General features: G+C 47.5%; 1 long non-coding RNA gene across 1 annotated transcript; it reads left to right on the forward strand.

Moving 5' to 3' along the window:
- The first annotated feature begins 742 nt into the window (after positions 1-742).
- LOC113746265 (uncharacterized) lies at positions 743-1,046 on the forward strand. The gene is made up of 3 exons (XR_003462711.1): positions 743-770; positions 889-935; positions 1,031-1,046. It is a non-coding gene; the product is annotated as an uncharacterized LOC113746265 (long non-coding RNA).
- The last annotated feature ends 10,156 nt before the right edge of the window (positions 1,047-11,202 follow it).

The raw sequence follows: 11,202 nt of genomic DNA on the forward strand, positions 1-11,202 counted from the left end.
TCTCGGAGCTACTCTGGACAGTTTGACACAATCGACTTCTCTGATAATGAAAAGTAAGAAAACTGACGGCTTTCCCGTCTCAGAAGACTGAAAACACTGCTAAGAACAAAACAGGATCTGGTAGTTACAGCTGCAGCAACGCGTGTCCTGAAAATGATGTAAAAATACAGTATGAATGTTTCCAAAGAATTAAAATCATGTTGAGGATCATACTCAGTTAATTCACCTGATCCCATTCATGAGGGGGGGGCATAGTTCAGTCCATGACTTCGCTTGGGAACCGGAGGTGTGGCCGTTTCAAGTCCAGCATGGACCAAAAAATAGATGGTGGACTGGTAGCGTGGAGAGGTGCCAGTTCACATCTGGGTTCTCCTGTGTTCTCCAACTGCTCTGTGCGCCCCTCCGGGGGGCTGCCCATCATCTCCAATCGATTGCATGTCTATTGAGCCCTTGTTACTGCATGGGTGTGTTGGGTTAAAATGCATGTAAATAAACAAACTTTCCCCGTTGAGGGATCTTTTCTTTCTTATATTTACTGTTAATCACGAACTACTAGGTGATGCTGTCAGTACCTTCAGTTTTTTTTACAGCTTCACCTTTGCATTGGAAGTTCTTCCAGACATTGACTGACAATGCCCGGTGGTTATTAATTATATAAATTGGTCGTTTGTAACCTTATGAAAATGTTTCTCCAGTCGAAATAGGGATAATTGGAGCAATCCCTGCCGCTTGACAGAACTGACCTCACAAGCAACAACATTCAGGAGCTGGTGAGTGCATGGAGCCATCTGAATTTCTTATGTTTATATATTGGATCAAAAGTGTGAATGCAAGTTAATGATTTATATTGAAATAACCCAGAAAACATCATGTTCTTGTCACATGCAGGGTGACTTGGATCCACTGGCCACGGTGAAGACACTGACCCTCCTCAGGTATGAATCATCAGTCCTCAAAGATAAGTTGGTTTTTGATCTGTCGGGCGCACGCTGAATTCTGATCCTGCACATTTGCATCACTGAATTTGCAGCTTGTTAAGGAATCCATGACGAACAAGAAGCACTACAGGCCTATGTCATCAACAAACTCCCACAATCTGTGCTTGACTTCCAGAAGGTGAACTCAAGGTTAGTGCAAACACACCCAGGTATACGTTATTCCATTAATATGAAGTAATGAAAACATGAATAGTACTTCAAGGCCTGGCATGAGGTGGTGTCATGGATCAAATGTGATGACGATGGAAGCCAAAACCGTGGTATGGATCGCTCCTGGCGGCCTTGCCTTCCTCCTCAGATGAAAGTTGGTGATTAAGAGGCTTTTTCACTTTAACTGTGTGATATCATCATAGGACGGCAGGAGGCGGAGAAAATGTTCAAGGGCAAACGAGGTGCCAGCTTGCAAAGGATTTTGCCAGCGAACGAAAACGTAAGAACGAAAGTCCACGTTAGACAGCAGCTCCTCAGAATCACTGGATCCTGGGCTGATGAGACGGGCTTAATTAATGCCACCAGTCATGTCCGGTGTCATCAGAAACACACAGTGATGGACAATCAGTGTTTAATCCTACAATCTAAATATACCACAAATTCTTATTGGCCTAAGTCTGCCGTTTAACCCTGAAGCCAAAGCGCTCACCACAGTGTTGCTCAGGACTGCTGTCTGTGGACATGTATCAGTGTATTTGACTCAAGAAAAGATACTACACATGAGATTGACTACACTGGTGGATAGGTCAGAGAAGCTCGGGTGTGTGCGTGGTCTAAATGACGTGTGTTTTCCTTACAAGATTCACTCCTGGAGTGGCGCAGCACCTGGAGAAGAAGAAGACGGGGCCGTCAAAGCTGAGTGGAGCCATCAAGGTATTTGTGTGAAAAGATTGTTTTTGAGGGTCCATCACCATCCTCCAAAATGTAGAATGAGTGCATGTTCAATCATAATAAGATCACAATCTAGAGTTGTATCATGTGGCCAAGTATGAAACAGGTTGTATGATGGGTGATGATACTTCCGGTCTCTGTGTCAAAGTAGTGGCGTGTCAGTCGTGAACGTATCTTTTCAATTGAACAAATCTTTTAATGACTCCTGGAGTAATGGAGTAGTCTCTGAGTGATCATTCATTTTCATGCCCGCGGCCGCTGCATAACTTGGCAGGACAGGAAACAGAATGACATGTGACAGGCCGCTCAGCCACAGGGCTGTGATGAGCAGTACACACAGCTCGTTCATACCAGGGGTCTCCAAACTACGGCCCGCGGGCCACATCCGGCCCGCTAAACACCTGGAGTGGTCCACTAACGATCCCAAAAACCCTCTAAACATGGCCTATTTTTCAAAATTGCATTTTCCTATTATAAAATATCCACACTTAATGGATTAAGCTTGGCATTCTAATTAAAATTTACCTTATGTACGAACTATTTACAGTACTTGCTAATTTTCATCCCCTCACACAATGGTATATTCCGACGTGACTTTGCTCGTGATCAATTTCCGTTCCGCGCAGTCTCCCGGGGATTGAATGTGGCGGGTCAGGGACGGCCGCACGGTGCTGGAGATCCCTCGGGGGACCTCTACCGGCTCTGGGTCGGCTTGGAAAAGGCTCGGGGCGAAGGTGCCTCACGGCTCCGGCCGCGAGCTTTACAGCGCCCTCCTGCCCGGACCTGCCGCTTCCTCCCGCTGCACCCCTCCGCGACTCTCGAATCGTAACGTAACGCAACTTTCACTTCCTGCAACAAGCAGGATTTTAGGCTGCAACTATTTCAAAAAAGGCCCGTAAATCCTGGTGGGACTGATAATCATTTACGATGACTAACCTCGCCCCCCCGTCACAGAAAGGCAAGTTGATGTGGCCCCCACCGGAAAAAAGGTTGGGGACCCCTGATTTATAACGGATCGGTCTTTAGTTCATTTGTCCGTGACAGGCCGCTCAGGTTTTGGTGTTCAGACAGCTAACGCGCTTCTTTGAAAAGGGATCAGGTTACCACACACAGCTCCATGAGTACTAATCTGAACTTGTGTTGTCCAATCAAAACAATATAGATATTAGATTTATTAAATAGCAGCCATTCAACCACTGATGTAGTACACTAACCTGATGGAGATGCAATGTTGAACATGTACTGAGTGTAAGTGGGCCCTGGGCCCTGTGACGGACTTAGTCGGACCGTGTTGCCGAGGTTCACATGAGTGTGTTTGTCTTTTCAGAGCAATCGCCAACGCTTCATCGCTGGATGAGGTGGAGAGGTTAAGAGGGATGCTGCAGGCCGGACAGATCCCAGGACGAGATATCAGACAAGGTCAGGGCTGACCAAATCCTGGTCCAGACCCGACAACACCGTGAAATGATGGCTTTTTGAGGCTGATTACTCAAAAATGCACACCAGGACGTCAATATTTCCAGCCAGTCACCGTAGTATTTTGTGTCGTTGAGATTTACTTTCTCAGTAGAGGTCAGTCAGGAATCCAGAAAGTGTTGACTTAAACATAAGAACATCATCAACACTCTGATTAACCCTGTTAACTCTTAGAAACTCATTGTATTTTGACACGACGGCTGATAATGAGGATTTTCATTTTTGAAATCAGGTCCAGCTGGGATGGTGGAGGAGGAAGAGGAGGAGGAAGAGGAGGAAGAGGGAGCACAGATGAGGCACATACGGAGGGAAGGTTGCTGGAGATGAGATCAATGAGGAAGATCAGGAGAGAGGGGAGGAGGACGAGGAAGAGGATGATGAAGATATGGATGTGGAGCCACATGTTAACGGCTCCTGAAGTAACCCCGAAAGCATTTCTGTTTTTGTCTTTTATTTCCACGTTGAGATTTCTTGTTTTGGACGTACCGGCGGGTTTTGTTTTGTAAAATGACATCCAATAAAATCTGATTTCTTCCATCGCAGTGTGTGAGAGACGTTTGTTTAAGCAGTCAGCTGACATGCTCAGGTCAATGCACTCCACCCAAATGTTCTGGGCGTTGCCCTTTTCATATATTTAACATAAAATCACATATATATGCAAGTTATTGAGGGGATTCTCTCTGGATGGACACCCCTCATATTTAAATTGTTCTGTGTTGTAAAGTAGTTGGAAGTTAACTGAACCACAGACGTACTGAGAATCTGCTTCATTGACTAACTAGGCATACAAGAGTGTTTCTGGTAGCGTGCTGTGGCTCAGGCACAACAGCAGGTCCTCCTGTCATTGTTTTGAATCCCAACCGCCTGGTCCAGTCCAGCAAGATCCTGAACCACAAACTGCTCCTGATGGCGTGCTGCAGTAGGGTAAAATACCTGCACAAATAAAGATGACGAAGTATCTGCTAACGTGAACTGTAAACCAAGAGTGCAATGGTGGCAAGAAAACCTTTGAGTTGACTTCTATTATATGGTTGACATGTCACCTGGCACTCTATCACAGGGCCTGCCTACTTAAGTTGAGTTTGTTTGTGAAATGTGTTTTGACCAGCAGGGCCATCGTCAGAGGTGTCAAAAGTACACATTCTTTAGTCAAGTACAAGTATAGAATACCTGTGTTTTAAAAGACTCTAGTAAAAGTTGAAGTATTGACTCAACTTTTTTTACTCAAGTTAATGTGAAAGTACAGGCTCTAAAATATAACTTAAAGTATAAAAGTAAAGTACCGGTAACCTGTGAAGGACAAAACCACCATTTTAGGGGAAAAGCTTACAGACTTACAGTCTGTCCAAGCAAAGAAAATGAACTGAAATCAATACAAAAAGCTACATTGGCCAATCTTTCCTAAACACATTCAAAAAATAAAACTGTTGTACAAGAATAAGGGATGCAAACGTCAGTGTGCACTTTATTTATTTATGGTATGCAAATAGATTTAGCCTGACAGAAATATTATCTGTCAAAAGCAGACTAAAAGCCTAGACAGTAACATAAATGCATACCCTTGACTAACATCTATTTTTATCAGCAAGTGATCATGTGTAGGTCTTGTGAGAACTATCACATCACTGTTAGTGTGTGTGTTGGGGGAGAGGTAAAACACAGGACTGATGTGATCCTTAACTCAGAGTTTTGAATGATGATTTGCACAAATCTTCAAAAAACAGGAAAGTAACTGGACAGTGTGGAGCCACACAACGGAGATGTTCTGGTCTGTAGTGTCCCTTGTGCAGCCATGTCTCGGTGAGACATCAGACTGCATTCATACTCTGCGTGGCTCCACGTTAGCGCGTTAGCCTCGTCCATTTGTTGCTAGGAGACCGCACATGTCCATAACAACAGAGGGAGAACACGGCCCAAATCCTTCCTCTCTCCAAGCTTGTCCCGTCCCGACCCTCCTCTGCATCCTCAGTTGTTTTCCTCCAGTTGCAGCTTTTGCGCATGCGCAAAAAAAAAAAAGAAGTAGAAATCCACGCTGAAGACAGAAATTAACTGACCCTGTGCACCTATATAAAACACTCATGGATTATAGATCGATTGTGAGAACCACAAGTGTCTCAAAAAGTCAACTTTTCATGGACTCCAAAAACATTTTCAACTTTATCCAAGAGGGTTTTTTAAATAGGTTAATGTACCAAAGAAATAAACGCTAAATAAAATAAATTCACAATTGACACATATGAAAAGAACGTCGTATATTAAGCTGACAGATAATGTAAGGTGTACACAAGTACAAAGTACAATTTGAGTTGTGTGGAGTAGACAGAGAAAGTCACATGTTGGAAATACTCAAAGCAAGCACGAGTAATAAAAGTTGTACTAAAGTAAAGTGCTTGAGTAAATGAACTTAGGTATATTCCACACTGGAAACATGACATAGGATATAAATAATAAATAAATACTGATTCTAACTGAACTAAAAATAGTAAATACAAATAATCTGAGGACTGAAATGCAAAAGTCGTAACATTTATGCATGTTTTTAGTATTTCCGGACAGTTCATTGGCTCCTGCAGCCTTCAGTTATTTTGAGTTGAACAAAGTTGGGACTGCAGTGGAGGCAGCCCAGTGATCAAGCAGCCCCTTAGCCCTCATTATGTCACACCACCCAGCGCGGTGAGGTTTGTCCTCTCTGGGGTGTTTTGTCTCGTTACTCTTCCTGTTTTATTTTGAAATCTAACTCTCCTCTATTTCAGGTCACTTGCCCTTCCTCATGTGTCACCGGTCGATTGTCTCACCTGATCCCTGATCGTTTTCCACCTGTTACCCATTTCCCTCATGTGGTATTAGTCGGGCGTCTTCCCTTTGTCTTGTGGCCAAAGTTTTCGTCTGTCCGTTCACCTAAGCCCTAGTTGTCACAGTCCTTTTGCCGAAAGAAAGAAATTTGTTGTGTCAACTAGTTGTTGTCTTCTTCCTCTTTTAAGAGCGATTATTATTTATTTTATTTTTTTTGTTTGATTAATCTTTTCTAAGTTTAGTGTCTATTTGTTTTCTGTTTGTTACAGTTGTTTGTCCTCCCCGCTGTGGAGTGATTTTGTTTTTTTTTTTTTTTTTTTTTTTGTAGAGCATAAGATATTAGTAGAGCCCCTGTTTAGGTGGAGCCTTTTTTCTGTTGATCCCATTTGTTTAGATTTGGTTTTCCTCCTTCGGGAGTGTTTTATGTTTAGTATTAGTGTTTTATTGTCCTCCTGTGAGTTTCATTTCTGAATAGTCTTCTGTTTTCCTTGTTTTGTATATAATCTTGTTTCCTCCCCTAATGTGTTTTTTCCCTCTTTTGGGAGTGTTTATTGCCCTGTCCTTTTAGTCCAGGTCTCTTAGAGAAGAGACGAGTTACATAGCCCTTTCATTCATCACTCTTCTAAGAAGAACTTGACTTCAATAAAGTGTGTGCTTAATCGTTATAGCCCTGCGCGTCTGAGTCCCATTCCTGTCCTGGCTTCGACATTACACTTTGGCCAGTATGGACTCAGCAAGAGATAGAACAACTCACGGCAGCCCTGCGGAGCCCAAAACCCGGCTCTCCGTCAGGAATCCCAGACCGCCATGGCCTCCAGATGGGGCTTCTATCCTCACAACTCCAGGGCCGTGCACGATCATCTAGTGCAAGACAATGCAGCACCCGAGCCTCCGGGTAGTAGCGGCCACCACACCAGTGAATCCCGTTCCCACTATGACTGTAGTGGGAGCAGCATGTAGTAGCTCCACCAGCACGATCTCTGGCGAACTGGGCTTATGCAAAACCTTCCTTATAGACACTGCTCTAACATTATGAGCTAAAACCCCCAAGCGTTTCCCACTGACCGATCGAAGATTGCGTTTATGATTTCCCACCTTGCCGGGAGAGCCAAGGCCTGGGCTTCGGCAGAGTGGCCCGAGATTCACCAGTTTGCAGATCACTCACAGAATTGAAAAAACGCTGCAGAAGATTTTTGACCCGGTAACGACCAACCGGGAAAAGGCTCGGGAGCTGAGCGGGCTAAAACAGGGCAACAATTCGGTCTGTGACTACGCCATCCCAGTTTCGCACCTATCGGCGGAGATTGGCTGGAATACTACAGCCCTATACGACGTGTTTTTGAAGGAGGACAGCTCCTATCCAGGACCTCCTGGTTCCTTTGGACCTACGCACGGACCCGACTCACTCATCGCCCCGCTATCCGGAAGATAACCGAGCCCGCCAACTCAGGCAGCAACGCACCATGAGACCCCCACTGATGGAAAACCCATACGCCCGAAGCACCAGGTTGGCTGGCAACCCGTCGACTCACCAGAGCAGCATCATCCTCTCCAGAAGGAGAAGGAGAACCCATGCAGCTGGGGAGAGCCCGACTATCACCTGAAGAGAGACAGAAACGGCTACAGGAGGGTCGCTGTTTCTTCTACTGCGGTCACCGTCCGACCTGCACTGCCAAGAAGAACCTGGTGGTGAGTAACTTCAAGGGTGCAGGCATCCCACCACGTACTCTCACTACCGTCCAGGTAAAACATCACACCACCACTGGCTAAGGCACTTATAGACCGGGGCGGACGAGAGCCTGATAGACTGGCATTTAGCTGAACAGCTGGGCCTTAAAAACAGAAACTGTTAGCTAAGCCCATCGAACTAAAGCCTTAATGGACAGGACCTTTTTACTATCACACACATCAAAGCACCTCTCAAATTGAACATCATAACAAACCACCAGGAAAAATTCGACTGTATGTATTCAAGTCACCCTCTCAGACTCTCATTTAGGACAAGCCATGGTTACACCCGCCACAATCCCCACATAAATTGGAGATCAGGAGAGATCCTGGGCTGGGGAGCGGACTGTGTGAAATGACTGTGTAAACTTCCGCTGCAAGGAGAGGAGGTCACGGGCATTAATCTGATTTCTGTAACACCCCGTCACAGATCCCATTAACCCGGACTGAGCTCTGTACCTTCCTGCTACCACCACCTTAAAGAGGTATTAAACAAAACCAAGGCCTGTCACTCCTCCTCATCGACCGTACGATTGTGCTATTGAAACTTATTCAAGGCTCCACCATTCCCAGAGGCCGCCTGTACAGGCCGCGGGCCAGAGAAGGAGGCCATGAGGGAGTATATTGATACCTCCTTGAAAGCTGGACTGATTCGCCCCTCTTCATCACCTGCCGGAGCTGGTTTCTTCTTCGTGGGAAGAAGACGGTTCTCTAAGACCATGCATTGACTACAGCCCACTTAATGACATAAACCATAAAGAACCGCTATCCCACTTCCCCTTATGTCATCTGTTTTGACTAGCTCCAACAGGCCCAGATCTTCACCAAGTTGGATCTTCGCAACGCTATCATTTTGTTGCGTATAAAGAGGGTGACGAGTGGAAGACTGGGTTTAATACTCCTATTGGTCACTACGAGTACATGGTCAGTGCCCATTTGGTCTCCATAATGCTCCGGCCGTATTCCAGGCCATGATAACGACGTACTAAGAGACTTTCTCGACCATTCGTGTATGTATACTTGGACGATATACTCACTACATCCCCTGACCTGAACTACCCACCAAGACCACGTAACCCAGGTATTAAAAAGACTGCTTGAAAATAAGCTCTATGTCAAAGCTGAAAGAATGAATTCCATGCCGACACTGTCTCCTTCCTGGGCTTCAATCGTAGCCCCTGGAAGAGTGCAGATGGACCCGGCTAAAATTAGCGCTGTGGTCGACTGGCCCACACGGATGGCCGCAAAAAGGTTCAGCAGTTCCTTGGGTTTGTAACTTTTACAGGCGGTTCATCAGAGGCTGTAGCGCAACAGCTGCTCCTCTCCATGCCTACCTCCACACAGGTGCAGTTCCGCTGGTCTCCAGAAGCTGATGCTGCTTTTCGAGTCCCAAGCATCGATTTACCTCGGCCCCCATCCTCACCCTGCCGATCCTCGACGTCAGTTCGTGGTAGAGGTGGACGCCTCTAACGAGGGAATCGGGGCCACTTTCACAGCGTCAGAGCGGATGATGAGATGCACCCTTGGGCTTTCCTGTCACGGCGACTATCCAAGGCGGAGCGGAACTACGACGTTGGTAACCACCGGGAGTTGCTGGCGGTCAAGCTACTTGGAGGAGTGGAGACACTGGCTCGAGGGGCGGACCATCCATTCATTGTCGGGACAGATCAAAAAAACCTGAGTACATCAAGAAAGCTAAAAACTCATCTCGCCAGGCCAGGTGGGCGCTATTTTTTTTTTTTTTTTTTAACCGATTCTCCTTTTCTCTCCATACAGGCCGGGGTCCGAAACGTCAAGCCGGACGCACTGTCTCGTCTCTCGACCCCAAGCTGTTGCCAAGGATCCAGAAACGATCCTCCCACGACATGTGTGGTTGGAGCACTGACCTGGCAAATAGTAAATGAGGTTAAGCAGGCTAATGGTGAGCCTCCGTCACCTAGTGGGTGCCCAGAGAATCGTTTGTTTTGTCCCGGTTGATATGCGCCCACAGGTGATCCACTGGGCCCACACCTCGCTGCTTTCCTCCATCCGGGAGTCCAGAAGAACGATGTTCGCTATCTCCCGGAGGTTCTGGTGGCCCCTCCAGGGCCGGAGGTCCGGGAGTACGTAGCAGGCATGTTCGGTCTGCGCCCGGAACAAGACTTCCCTTCTCGGGTCACGCATGGGTCTCCTGCAGCCACTTCCCATTCCCTCCAGACCCCGTGTCCGAACATCTCGATGGACTTTGTCACGGGGCTCCCGGTCTCTCAAGGCAACACCATGTCCTCACAGTGGTGGACAGATTCTCCAAGATGGTAGATTCATTGCTTTGCCTAAACGGCCCTCCGCCAAAGAAACGGCGGAGATCATGATGATCAATGTTTTCAAGGTTCAACGGATTCCCAAGACATGGGTGTCAGACCGGGGCCCCAGTTCGTCTCCAGTGTCTGGAGGGAGTTCTGCCACTCATCGGAGCCAAAACCAGGAGCTGGACCTCGGGTTATCACCCGGAGGCCAACGGCCAGACCGAACGCCCTCAACCAACAACTGGAAACCGACTCCGGTGTCTAGTCTCTCAGAATCCCTCGACATGGAGCAAACACCCTGGTCTGGGTCGAGTATGCCACACAACCTACTGCCCACCTCGGCCACATGGTTTTCACCGTTCAAATGTGTATTTGGTTACCAGCCTCCTGTGTTCGCAGACACCGAGCTGGAGGTGTCTGTGCCCTCCGCCCATGCCATGGTTCGTTTCGCCGCTGCCACCGCATCTGGGCAGAGCCGCCAAACAGGTTTTAATTCGCCAAAGGGGACCGAGGTCAAGAAGACTGCAGACCGCAAGAGGCGACCCGCCCCAGCTTACCAGCCAGGACAGAGAGTGTGGCTTTCCGCGCAAGGATCTTCACCTTAAAGTTCCTTCCAAAAAGCTGGAACCACGGTTCGTGGGCCCGGTTCCAATCACCAAGCCATCGGCCCTGCAGCAGTTCGCCTTCGCCTGCCCCGATCCCTCCGTGTTCACCCGACCTTCCACACGTAAGCCAGATCAAGCCCGCCAAGGAGAGTCCGATGGTCCCACCTCCGCCGCCCCCAGAAGTGATAGACGGCGGTCCGGTATACAAGGTCAAGCGGTTACTGGCAGTTTCGCAACCGGGCCGAGGTAAACAGTATCTGGTGGACTGGGTAGGATATGGCCCTGAGGAGAGGCAGTGGGTCCCCGTCCGTTATATCCTAGACTCTCCTCATCACAGACTTTCAAGGGACCACCCTGACCAGCCTGGGCCGTCAGGAGTCGGCCCTAGAGGGGGTGGGGGGGGGGTACTGTCTAGGGGTTTTTGTCTCGTTACTT

Source organism: Larimichthys crocea, chromosome VIII (genome assembly GCF_000972845.2).
Source record: "Larimichthys crocea isolate SSNF chromosome VIII, L_crocea_2.0, whole genome shotgun sequence".
Lineage (NCBI taxonomy): Eukaryota > Metazoa > Chordata > Actinopteri > Sciaenidae > Larimichthys > Larimichthys crocea.